Here is a 12,997-nt window from a genome sequence, read left to right as displayed (position 1 = left end):
GAAGATGTGACTACATATTCCTGTTGCTCTTGAGTGTTTAAACACCTCACCTACACTCACTGTTTTTACATCCCCAACCAAACATGCTTGCATGGTTAGTGGTGCGAGGACAGCCTCAGGACCGAGAGGTCCTCTGCGTTTGCCTCTGCTCCCAGCTGACACCTTGTGAGTAGGAGGGTTACTCACACATTTACTCAGTGAGTAAGATACTGCCTCTAGGGTCTTGAGCTGCACCTCAGCTTCCTGCAGGGGTGACAGAGTGGCACCTCCCCCAGGTATGACAGAGCCCAGAACTACAATGTCTCACATCACTCAGCACAACTTCCCAAACCCCACCTGGTCCTCCACAGTTCAGGAGTGTGATGCACCCCAGATCTCTCGGGGCACCTGTCGCAGTTGTGGCTATTGCTGTGTTACCCCAAGCCTTCAGCAGAGAAGGGAAAAGCATTTTGTGGCACAAATGTACAAGTGTGGGAGGCAGGAGGTGGGAGCTGGGACTCCCCTGCATCCACTGCTGCATGGAACAGCACAGCTGGGCTGTCCAACCCAGGTGGCCCTGCCTAGACATAGGATTTCTGTTACTAGCTTTGTGCCTCAGTCAACCTGGTTGCAAAAGTAGCAAAGCAAGTCTTCTGTGGCCCAAAGCGCACAGCAAAGCAGTGATTTGAAAACAAACAAACAAAAAAATCTCTGGTACTACTGTTATTTTGCTGGATCACATGAGCACAGTTGCAGACGCAAGTCTAAGACCATATTCGTGACGTGACACATGAAGTTCACACACGCCAAAGTTCACCTCATGTGTGGCCATCCTTTCAGTCAGGTTTTGCATCCCTAAGGTGTGCTGCAGTCTATTAATATCAACCTAGTCTAACCAAAACAAATAATTTGTAGTATGAAATATATGTATGAATAAAATAAAGACACACAACACAGTTCTGAAATCAGCAACCTCAATATATAAAACCAGACACTTTTTCCTACTGGTTTAACTTGATGGAATTACTTTGCCAGCCCTACAGCTCAGAGAGCTCCATGAAAAGCAGCAGCACGTAAGACACTACCAAGAGCAGGTTGGTGCACGAGGTTTCAAAAGACAACCATCCCTGGTTCATACAGAGGTCTGCATGCAGGCAAACTTTCTGAAGATACACCTCAATTTCCTATATTAAGCAATTAGACAAACAAACAGAAATGTGTTCTCTGTATAGAAATTTCCTCAATCATGAATTTCTGCCCTTAGAAAAATTAATATCTAGAGGGGCTTTTCAAATAAAACTGTTGAAGAAGGGAGGGAAAAAATGATAATCAAAATTTCCCCTTACAAAGACAGGTCCTGCAGATCTTGACCTATCAGACTACCCAGTTCCCAGCATCACAAAGAACCAAAAAAAAATATCAATTGCTTAACTCATATTATTTGGTTATCACATTAAGCATTCATCAACTGAACAGCATAATATAAAATTTGTCCTTTATCTTCCCTCCCTAACCTGCACAGTATTAATACAGCAGACATGCACCAGGAGCTGAGAAAAGCACAAGCCCCACTCAAGTCACTCCTACTTAAGGTGAGATCCTGGGACAATGAAGGCAGCTCACAGGACAATCACACCTGTAACATTTGTTTACAGAATAGTCCCTATGATGTTTCTGTCTTTCCCAACAACCTGGAAGCAAGGCACAGGGTTACTCCTTGTTTTCTTCATAATGGCAGAATACAAGAAAAAGGTAGTATTTATTTTGCTCATTCTTGTGTTTTCTGCTAACTTTCATCAACAATACTTGTTTGTCCTTGTCTTGTCTCTGACCTATCTTCTCCCTTAACCAACTCCTCTTCGCAAAATTTGTTTTCCATGAAACTTGATATTTCTATGGTTTTGAAGCTTTGCTTTTTATTACTCTGTACTTAATTATCTTTCACAGCCAGGCCTAGGCAGGCACAGATATGACAAAAATATGTAGTAATAACAACAGTAGTAATAATATTAACTTGAGTTAGAATCTCAGCTGGATTCAGGTTAGTTTACAACGCTCACCCTCAGTTTATTCCCATACAACAGACTTAAGCATTTTCTAATTGTTAATTTTATCTACATAAAACTATCTAGCTAGTGTCAAGCACACTTCAAAAGGGTTGTTTTATGACTGTTAGAAAAGGAAAAGCAAAACTCAGGCTAAAAACTGGCTACAAGCTTTGACATGCAGAAGAAGATTGGTTTTTTTTTCAGGAGCAGAGCTGGAGATAATCTGTATGGAAAAAGATCCTTTGAAAAAAAGCAGATCTACGCAAAGCTTAATTATTTTGTTGAAGTAGAAAGAAAAATGCATTTCTAAAGGTAAAATATCACCTAGTTCAACTGTTCATTAACAAGTCAGTAAGGCAATCCTCAAACATTAATAGAAACTTCTGAAATTGTGGTTCTTGGCTACAGTTTCGAGTGGAGTGACAGAACTGGTAAAAAAAGGGGCCTGTTGCCATGTGAAGAAACCTAGATCCTACTCTGCAGTTAAATTCACTTCCATATTAACTGTAGTTTCCATAGGATGTACCTAAGAAAATGTATACTTTTAAGCTATTTCTTTGACTTTCTCTCTATTTCCATAACACTATCTACAGTGTTTTTGTTTCTACAGCAACATGGTTGGGGATCATTATTTGGGAGGACTACAAGGGCACGATTCCAGAAACAGGCAAGAGCTCTATGCACAGGAATTAAATGCATGGAAAAGCACAATTAGGAAACTGAACCAATCCTTTCCAAAAACACCTAATAAGAGAGAAAATTTTAGGTATGAAATATTGAACTGTAGCATACATCCTTACAAAGACTTTCACAACATTATTATAGAAAGTAATACATCATATACTGTATAATACCTCCCATGGTAAGTATTATGTATTGTAATATATTTCAGTAAAGTGATTTTTTTTTTTAATGTTGCCCAAATTTTAATAGTGGTGAAATCAGATCAACAGCCTTGAGAAGACTGAAGTCCTGCCTCTGACCACAACCTCCACACCATCATGTCCAGACAGTCCTCCCTCAAAAAGCTTCCACTGATGCAATCTGCAAGTTCCATTGTCCTGTTCAACCCTTTGCCTCTTTGCTGAGGCCACCAGGAAGATGTCACTCAGTGACAAACAGCTTGTGATACATTTTTAGGAAGCAAACAGAGCAAAGCCCCAAAATTACTCTGATCAGCCCTTCCTCAGCACAAAAATGCCATCAGGACTTTTTGAAGGCACAAGGCAGAAGGGTGGGCAAAGGTCAAGCTCCATCTTCTGAGGGTGGGCAGTCCCACCATGGTGGTTGGTGGTGTCTCATCTCACCTAGCCAGGCTGAGTGTGTAGGTAAAACTATCTCAGTCTAACAATCTTTGCTAAGTAAAATACTGCCATCACAATCATCTGCTGGATATTCCCCAGGGATTAAAAAAAATAAAATAATCAAACACCCAGTTCACCACAAAGTGGGCACAGAAGATGCAACCATTTTCACTTTCATTTTCACAAGAACTTCTTGAGGCTTATGGCTGCTAGTTTTTAACTCTTCAGGTCTTCAATCTACCCATTAGGTGGAGGTGAATTAGTGGAGTGGTATAAAGAAAACTGTGTTGCTGCATCTTCTGCAGATGAGGCCTTCAGTGCCTTGCGGTATAACCTAGCAAATTCTTATCCACTCTTAAACAATTGAATGTATATAAGAAAAAAAGCATAACTGTTTTCAAAAACCTGTTATCTTCAGAAAAGACTCTACCTCCTTCTTTCCAACTATGACTTTTCATTTCAAAGCCAAAATCCGATCCACGTCACGGCCCTTCAGAACACTGCTGCTGACAGCATGCACTAGGAAGAATCACAGGCTGGCTCTGTATGTTTTTCCCACTCCATAGCAATCAAAACTAGACTAAGCAGAGTGGGTTTGGGGGTTGGTTTGGGGTTGTTTGGGAGCTTTTTTGCTGTTGTTGAGTTGTTTTTAAAGTCATTTTCCTGTTAGAGAAATACCAGCTGGCTTGTGCATGATTACCTCCTCGGTATCTACCTGTTCATATGGTTGAGCTGTAAGAGAAAAGTCGGGAGGGGTAGCAGGTTTTGTTGAGTATTTTTTTCTTTTTTTCTCTCTCTCTCTTTTTTTTTAATCTATTTGCCAACCAGAGTCATTTATCCCCTATTAGATAAAGTATAATAGACTATACCGAAAGGGTCACTGGCCTTCCATTTAATGATATTGCCGGCACCAATCTACATTTTCCCGACAGTGTCCCTCAACACAGAATAAATGGCTGATCTCTTCACAATAACAGCTGATTTCTCTTTATTAAGCTAAAAAGGTCACCATTTTCTACGGCTGGGCCGCCCTGCACTATTGATAATTTTATGCATAAACAAATGGCAAATTTGTGCCACATAAATATGCATTAGCAATTACTTTTTCCTCGGGCAACGCTCGCCGCATGCAAATGTGTCCCTCACAGGGCCTGGTGGCTTTTGTTTTAGCTCTTGAACAGCTAAACAAAAGAGCACAATAAACAGTTTAAAAATTGCCAATCAATAGGAAATGCAAATGCAAAGGTAAATGGCAGGAAACTTGCCCAAACAAATAAAACTAAATCAAAAAAAGCAAAACAAAAATCACACAAGGAAATAAATAAATGGAAAGGGCTATCTCTTTTCTCCCCACACTCTATCTGCAAGTATTTTATTTCTTTTCTTTTTTTTTTTTTTAGGTAGAGATGACTACAGTGGTCTTTGCACAGCAGCAGTGGAGATGGTACTAATGTGGACCCCCAGATGGAAGCAGCCAGAATGTACACATGGGTTGAGTATGTATGAAGGAGGACCCACAAGGCCGTCCAAAGAATGTAAAAGAAGGATGTCTGAGGAAATTTATAGTGGACCCTTGGCTTAGCTTTCTCTTTTTGCGCATTTCCATTAAAGATTTTTAAAGAAATGCTATGTTTGAAGGAATCGCTGAAAAAAAGCTTCAGCATTTTCTGTAAACACTGATTTAGAATTTTATTATTGGAAGTGCCCACAAAATACCAACTTATCTGTGACTACATACAGATGTCTGTAGTAACAGCCTAATGAATGTTGTCACTTGAGAAAGTTGAACTACATATAATTTCCTTTACCCCAAGGACAGAAAAGGCTTGATTTTCCCTTGTCTTATCCTTGGACTACTCAATTCCGACAGCAAGTCAAAGTTGTACATAAGGCGCAGGATAATGGAAAAATCAGACCCAGACACTTAATTGGTATGACCATGGAAACCAAAACTGACAATTTTAGGAGAACTGATGATTGCCTTGAATCTTCCCCTTCAACAGAGGAGCTGCAGTGCCGCAGAGAACTGAGCATGACACATACCATGATTATTATTGTTTGTAGGCAGACGATTACATGTGGGCAAAGAATCCAGTTCAGTAATGCAGTAACAACACATCGTGCACAAACATATGCTCAGGCCAGCTGTATGACCCAGCCAAGAAACCTCCTTTCTTTTCACCTAACTTTCTGAGGCAGCAACTCCCTTTTCATGATCAGGGTTGGGAAATGGAAAGGCATGAAGTATAGCCAGCGGAGTAAGTTGCACCTCAATCTACAAATGTTTATGAGGAAGCCAAACTTAAAACATGTAGGTTTACTTCCTGCTCTTAAACAACAACAAAAAACCTCAACAAACAAACATAAAAATCCCCACCACCAAAAAGCCCCCCAAATTAAAGAAAGAAACAAAAAAAAACCAAACAAAAAACTCAATAACTCCCCCCAAAAAAAAATAACAGAAACCCAAACCTAAAATATAATTTAGTTCAACAGAAATTGAAGAGACTAATCATGTGCTTCAAGTGTTTCCCACATAGGGGACATCATACAGCAGGTAACCCACATACACAAATTTGTATGATGTTACTGTCCAAGGTTTTTATTTTTAGCTAACGGGAATGTTCCTGTCAGTGTAAGCATTTTAAGCAGCGATCCTACGTTTTTCCCACCCAATCAGCTGTCACAGAATGACAATTTCACAGAATTCATTTCCATGAATTACACTAAAAATCAACAAGCTGATAAATATAATTTTTTGCCAATTAGTTCAGTTAATTTCTTGCCTTTCAATTTTACCGAGTTTGACTAGGATGGTTTTGTAAAAGCTCTTTGCACTAGGACTTTTGATCCTGATAGAATGTGATAGAAGTGTTAACAGCTTTAGTGGCAGTGGTAATTGTTTTTAACCATTCTCATCCTAAGAGCACTTTTACACATGGTCCAGTACAGGAGAAGCTACTTCAAGTACAGGACAAGATATGCCCTCAAAAAGCAAGAGTCCTCATTTTAGGCTTTTAGCCAAGAGCAATCCCACACAAGTAACACATTTCAGCCACAAATCCACAACTTGCAATTTCTCTAAACGGTGATAAGATGATCAATTCAACATAGTACATATGTGAGATATATAGAACTCTCCCCTTTGCCATCAACCTTTCTCCTCAGCTCTACTTTTTCTATTATTATACAGGGCAAAAAAAGTACTGATAGCATCACCTCATTTGGGTAAGTCAAGGCACACACACCTAACAACTACACACCTATAAAATAGACCATCCCCAGCTAAGACACTGCCTTCTGCAACTGGCCTTGGAGTTGCTGGGCAGCTGCTACCCACATGTGCCCCTGCAGTCAAGGGGTATCCACTTGGCAGCAAACACACTGCAAATCCCAAAGACTTCAGAAATTATATACTGCAGAAATTTGCATACCATTTTGTTAAGTTGACTGTGATTGAAAGACCCATGATTATACGCAAAGTTCTCCTAAGGTCGACAACAGAGTAAAAAAAGGCATGAGCAGGTATGCTAAAGCAAGATCAAATAAATTGTTTAAATGTCACTGCAAAGGTAGTTCTCACGAATGTCTCTGTGGCCAGTCTACTGCCATTTAACATAGTTAGAAAGTCTGTAATAGGAAGAAAATTATTACTACATAAAATATTCCTGCAAAGAGAGACTGCTGCAGAATTGAAATGAAAAGATGTAGCTCAATCTGTTAATGCCCATCCCACATGTGTGAATGTGATGAACAGTGGAGAATGAAATGACTGTTAAATCTCTGTTAACAAGGGTATTTTAAATAGTATACATGGGTCTTTCTGTATTGGTACCATGTCTTAACAAAATTTGATAGGGTTATTCATGTTAATCCCCAAAACTAGCACTAGCACTATCAAAACAAAACCTCCAAAGAAGATACCAAGAGATGGCCATTTTCTACAACAGTGGGTGGAGTTGTTTTTGTGAGAAGGATGCATCTTGAGAGAGTGAGATAGGAATAGAGAAGAAACTATTTTTGTCAAATTCAAGCTCGCTCTCTCTTTCCCAATGAGCTTGGTTTCTGCTCTTCTTTTCTAACCTCGATTTTCAATGAAAGTTATCATTGCTAATGGCTCAAAGAATTTTTTTTTTTTATTTAAAAAAAAAGAGAAATGAGCACTTGCTGAACTGCAATCTTCATAGAAACATGCTTTTAATATCAGAGATTTCATTTTTTCTCTCTGCTTTGTTTACAGCTTTCCTGGAAGGCTTTAAAGCTAAAACCTTCTGATATAAGTATCTGATTTCTTATATGAATCCAAATGCAAGAGCGAGTTTCTTTAATAACTTTAATACGGAACAGAACTGTCATTGATAGTGTCTAAATACTTGATGTGCATATTTTTATATGCTATACACTTGGAAAAAAAAGATAGCTAGATGACAATACAGATGCTGACACATCTGTATGACAGACTTTTAGAATTAGTCATATGCCAATTCTTTCCTTGACGCCATCAATAACGTGTTATTAGATCACTGAGTGTGTATGTGCATATGTGTAAAGGATCTCTAAAACTGAATAATTTGAAGCATTACAAATTAATCCTACCTCCTCTCCCCATCCAGACTTAACTATTAGCACTTCCAAGTTGTGTTCTACTAATTCAACTACACCCCTCCTCTTTGATTCTCCATTCTTCTCCCTTCACTTGACTGCTTTCAGTTGTTTTGAATTGAGAAACATCAAAAACTGTCAGCAAGAATTTAGGATGAATTACTATCAGAAAATTAGTGGGGTTTTTAATTAAAGGAAATACAATGTTTTTGTTCTCCCCATCTCCTTCTTCCTCTCCTGTCCCCACCCCAAGAATTACCAAAACATGCCTCTGCAATCAATCTAGCAGCTGAAAAGCAAGCTGGATTTCTTCTCTTTCCTTCATTTTCACTACCAGTAATAGCTCCATGATTAAGACTCAGCTGACAGTTCTCATGCCACAGAAGTTGAAAAAAATCCAGCTCACTCCTCCAGCAGCTGATTTGGTCCCGGAGTATGGAGGGGGACACGGGGAGATAAACATATCTGGTCAGAAGACATCCACAGTACAGCAACGCTCCCTGCTCAAAGCTACCAAAGCACCCATCCCAGGCAACTACAGACTCCCAGCAGATAACAGATTTAAGTATTCCACTCAAAATAGTAAGAAAAAATTCTGAAGGTTTCCATATGAACCCGGCAGAATTGACCAAATGTATCCATCTGTTCGCTTTCATATAAGCAATATGTACGCTGCCAGTATTGGACCTCTTCTAGGGCAGGGCCCTGGGACTTCAATTACATCTGCCACTTCCCCAGTTTACAGCAGCCTCATCAGCAAAGCATGAATTTATTATTTTTTTTAAAGCCTCAAAATAGCATCCTGAGGAAACACACAAGAAAATGACTATTTCTACATTTCTTCCCTTTTCTACCTGATGACTTTGCCTCCGTACCTAATATTAATATCAAATGTGATGTTCTGAGCTGAGAAACATGGAAGCACTTCAAGAAAGCCTTTTAGTGTCTCATTTCCATCTCCTCAGCTCAGAAGGGACTATTTCATAAGCAAATGTGAACACCTTGAAGCAACTCATGATGAGAGTATCCAGAATCAAATTAGTTACCTCACCTCTATTAAAACTGGCAAAGCAGCAAATCCTCATCCCTCCTCGCAGTATATAATCACCAATACAACAGAACCTCCTAATATGGCTGCACCTTACATACCCCAAACTTGAATTATATAATATAGATTACTTTTGAAAATTTATATTGCTGATAATGTTGCTTATTTCAGCTATGACGGTTTTTTCAGATGCAAGCATGAAAATCTGCTTCCTTGAATGCAAAGCAGTATTTCTTCCTTTAGCAACTGTGGTACATGCAACCAATCAGCACAAGCAACCCCATAATAAAAGGGAAAGGTAAAATTTGAGTAATGCACTAAAACTCTTGACTTGTGTTCATCAGAGGACTGAATTCTCACCAACCTATGCTGTAAAGCCTCTGTGATGTAGTTTGCTTTTCTCTCTAAGTATGTGGTGTATCAGCAGGAATTGCACCACTACTGGTCCAAATTTTCGAACACTTCATCAGAAATGCCACACTCTTAATTGTGATTGGCCTAATATAATACATATAGTATCCATAGGAAAATAAATGCAGCACTGCTGTGGCTACATCTGCTACCATTCGTGACCTGAGCCACACATTTTTTCTTAAGTCATTCTCACTGTCAAGTGACTTTTCTTTGCCATCCAAGGGTCATCCCTGGATGACCTTGAAACATGCACGATGGAACACAACTCTTCTACTTGCCCTTTGCAACCACCCATCGGAATGTTGTCCGAGACTAGAGAAGAGGGAGCTCTCAGTTTGCACATAAGCAGAAGAGATCTGCTGAAAATCAGTTCATCAGAATGAATGGTCTGATATGTTGGGCGTGCTACACCCTACACAGGTCCTGCACGTCACCCTCGTTGTGTCCAACTGCTTCACAATCCTCTCCTCCACCAGCTCTTTCAAGTCACCAGAAAGTTCCCAGGTTTTACACCGGAGAGCACTACAAAGGCAGTAAAACGTCACGCCCTTCTGTTTGCTGCCAAATTGTAAAGGCAGACGAAGCAATACAACTCCATGTAAAGACCTAAAGCACAGAAAAGCAGTACAAATAAAAAAAATAGAGCAACAAGGGCTGGCAGGACCTGAGGAGAAAGATGTACTAATGAAGATGAGAAAGACAAAAAACAATTTAGAATATATGAGCACTGCCAGAGACCACTACACCCACAACCTGGAGTTACTGCTGGATTTCTGACCAACTCATCTGCTGCTGTTCACAAATGGCAAAAAATAGCAGGACTCTACCAAGTCCCTCTAAGTAACAGCCCTCTGATGACTTATGTGAGAGGGAGAGGGCTGTGGAGCTCTACAGTGTAAAATTCTTAATTTTCAGTTTAACGTTATGAAAATTCCCTGGTTAAAAAATGTTGAATCAAACTGAGCATTCAACAAAACACTGCACTTTAAGATTGTACAATCATTCCTAATTTAGCCATTGAAAGCACAAGCTAAGATTCACTCTTTGTGCGTACACACTGCAATACTTTCTAATTACATGATCAAATTCCAATTTTTTTCTAGGACAATATCACCCCAGAAGAGCCAGCTCTGGGAATGAACATGAGTTGCATACTTAAGACAAAGTTGCCTGCTGGACCATTAACTCATTCATTTTAAGTACTGGAACACAAGAATTGAAGGCAGTAGAGATTTGCAAGCCAAAAGGAGGACAGTTTTTCAGGAATCCATAATCTTTGCAGGAAGCCCTTAGTCCTACACGTCCCACTTTCTGACCTGGTATACCTGAACATTTACTTGGGGATGCCATATTTTACAGTCAACTGAAGCTATATTTTAAAGATATAAACAGCCATAATAAAGTGAAAACAACACTTTGAAAAGTCAGATCTGACCCAGACGCATTTAGAAGCCTATCACAGGAGTTACCTTCCCTGCACTTCAAATGGAGGCAGAGGGGTACCTGCAGGGAGGAGTCCTGTCCAAGTAAACTCTGCATTTCCCTCTCTCTGCTGACTGAACAGAGATCTTCAGAGAGGATCCTTTCTGCTTAAGTTAAATACTTTGTCTTCGATTATCATCATGGTAAACTAACAGAAGAGGCTAAGTGCCTCTATCTACCTGAGATTGATGCCACTGAAAGCCCAATCCCCCTACAATCCTACCCTCAGGCCAGTTTGGTGCCCAGACTGCACATGGCTCTGGCCTCCTTGGTGCACAAGTATCATCACTTTGGAAAAAGGGTAGAAAATGTTTGGGTTTTTTGTTCCTCAGGGTTCCCCTAAAACAGGTGGCAAGGGCACCCTTCTGAGGTACGGAGGTTCAAACACTTTCAGGTGGTTCAAAAACTCCCTAAGACAAATAAAATTACAGAATCATAGAATATGCCGAGTTGGAAAGGACCCACAAGGATCATCCAGTCCAGCTCCTGGCCCTGGAGGGGGGAGCATCCCCAAGAGTCACACCATGTGCCTAAGAGTGTCATATTTAGAATTGAGGCAGACCTCAATGCACTGGATTGATGCCAGGACTTAGGATAACTGTAACTACACAAGTAGGATTTGAGTTAATTGGGCTGTTTTCTTCCCCTTCAGAAACTTCTCCTCCCCATCTATAAAATGAATACAGTAACAACAAGATGGATGTTTGAGAAGCAATGAACGTCTTTACAACATACAGATAACACAGTGATACACATCACAGAGAAGTCCATACGAAGTTATTAATTTCTTATACCAATAATATCACAGAAATTATGTTTTTAAGCTGTGGTTTGAATGTGTGCAGAATATGCCTGCCACAGGGCCACACAAAAAGGATTAAAAAAAATAATAGGGAATATCTTCTCATTCTGTCAGCACCGTCATTTCAGTGGTCTGATATGTGATCATGTAATTAAAGACTGTATCATAATGCATATGCACAAAGGGGCTGAATTAAGGTTGTGCAGGCAAATCTAATTCTGGCATTTCCTATGCTTTGAGTGCCTGACTTCACAATCTTAGCATTCATTTATCAAACAGTTTCTGTATGTAATACCGTACATTATATACACGTGTCAGTAACACCTTCCACGTTGCTGCATATTCTGACTCTGTGAGGTATGTTTACACACATATGAACATACACATACTGCAAAAGCAGAACAATACACAGCCATATTCTGGCCACTGCCCTTTTACCCTTTCTCCCCATTATATTTACTACCATCATGAATAAGCTTCCCAGGGGTGCCGGCAGTCGAAATGTTCTTTTAGCTTTTACTTTTTAGTACACGGAATGTGTGTCAACACTTCCAGTTTCTTACTTGCTCCTAAAAATATTTTAAGTAGCATCTACTGTGTATGAGCCATTTGTGGATCAGAGCACACGTGCACAAATATGTGGAGCTCTTTCCCTGGGCCCTGAACAGAAGCTCTCCTGTTAAGCTGAGCCTGTGGAGATGACCACTCCCTGGAGTTTTAAGAAGGCAGGATTAGAGCAGACATTGCTTTTGCCCTGTGCTATACAGGGCTCCTCAGCCTGCTGCGGGTGCCCAAGAGAACTTTGGCATCTAGGGCTGAAGAAAGGACTGCTCTCCATTAGTGTCAGAGAGGTGGATCCACAGCTTGACCATCTTCCCTTTAACTCACTGGATTGCTCACTCTCATCGATTTAACCATGAGTACAACAAAATTCTTTTTTAACACGTTCTTGTTCACTTCGGTTTATCCTTGGGAAAATGCACTTTTTCCCCCACTTCTTCCAATTTCAGTATTTTTTCTACTTAGTGAGCAAAGCTTTCATCCCAGCCCTTAAAGGAATGGTAGAAAGCACACTTGGCTGTGCTTTCTTGCTCCAACACTGACTGCTTTGTCTGCCAAGCTCTGGTCAGACACCAGTGCTTACTTACCCAGTTATTGGATTTTCCAGCCTGCCATTGGATGCCTTCCTGGTCCTTACAGTATCAATTCTAACTGGGATCCTTGTGACACACAAGTAGTTTTGCCAGCTAAGCCCAAAGGACGATGCTTCATTCCCGGTCACAATATGTGTGAACTTGGTTTATACCCGACATTTATT

At 40.1% G+C, this 12,997-nt stretch overlaps 1 protein-coding gene across 2 annotated transcripts in view; it reads right to left on the bottom strand.

The window, feature by feature from the left end:
- The window catches only part of SOX5 (SRY-box 5), a 640,197-nt gene that overhangs the window by 483,635 nt on the left and 143,565 nt on the right, over positions 1 to 12,997 (bottom strand). The gene's annotated exons all lie outside the window — the stretch shown is intronic.

The sequence above is a fragment of the Corapipo altera genome, unplaced genomic scaffold, assembly GCF_003945725.1.
Source record: "Corapipo altera isolate COAL_440 unplaced genomic scaffold, ASM394572v1 1, whole genome shotgun sequence".
NCBI lineage: Eukaryota > Metazoa > Chordata > Aves > Passeriformes > Pipridae > Corapipo > Corapipo altera.
The sequence above is the reverse complement of the archived record's forward strand: the minus strand, read 5'-3'. Positions and strand labels throughout refer to the sequence as shown.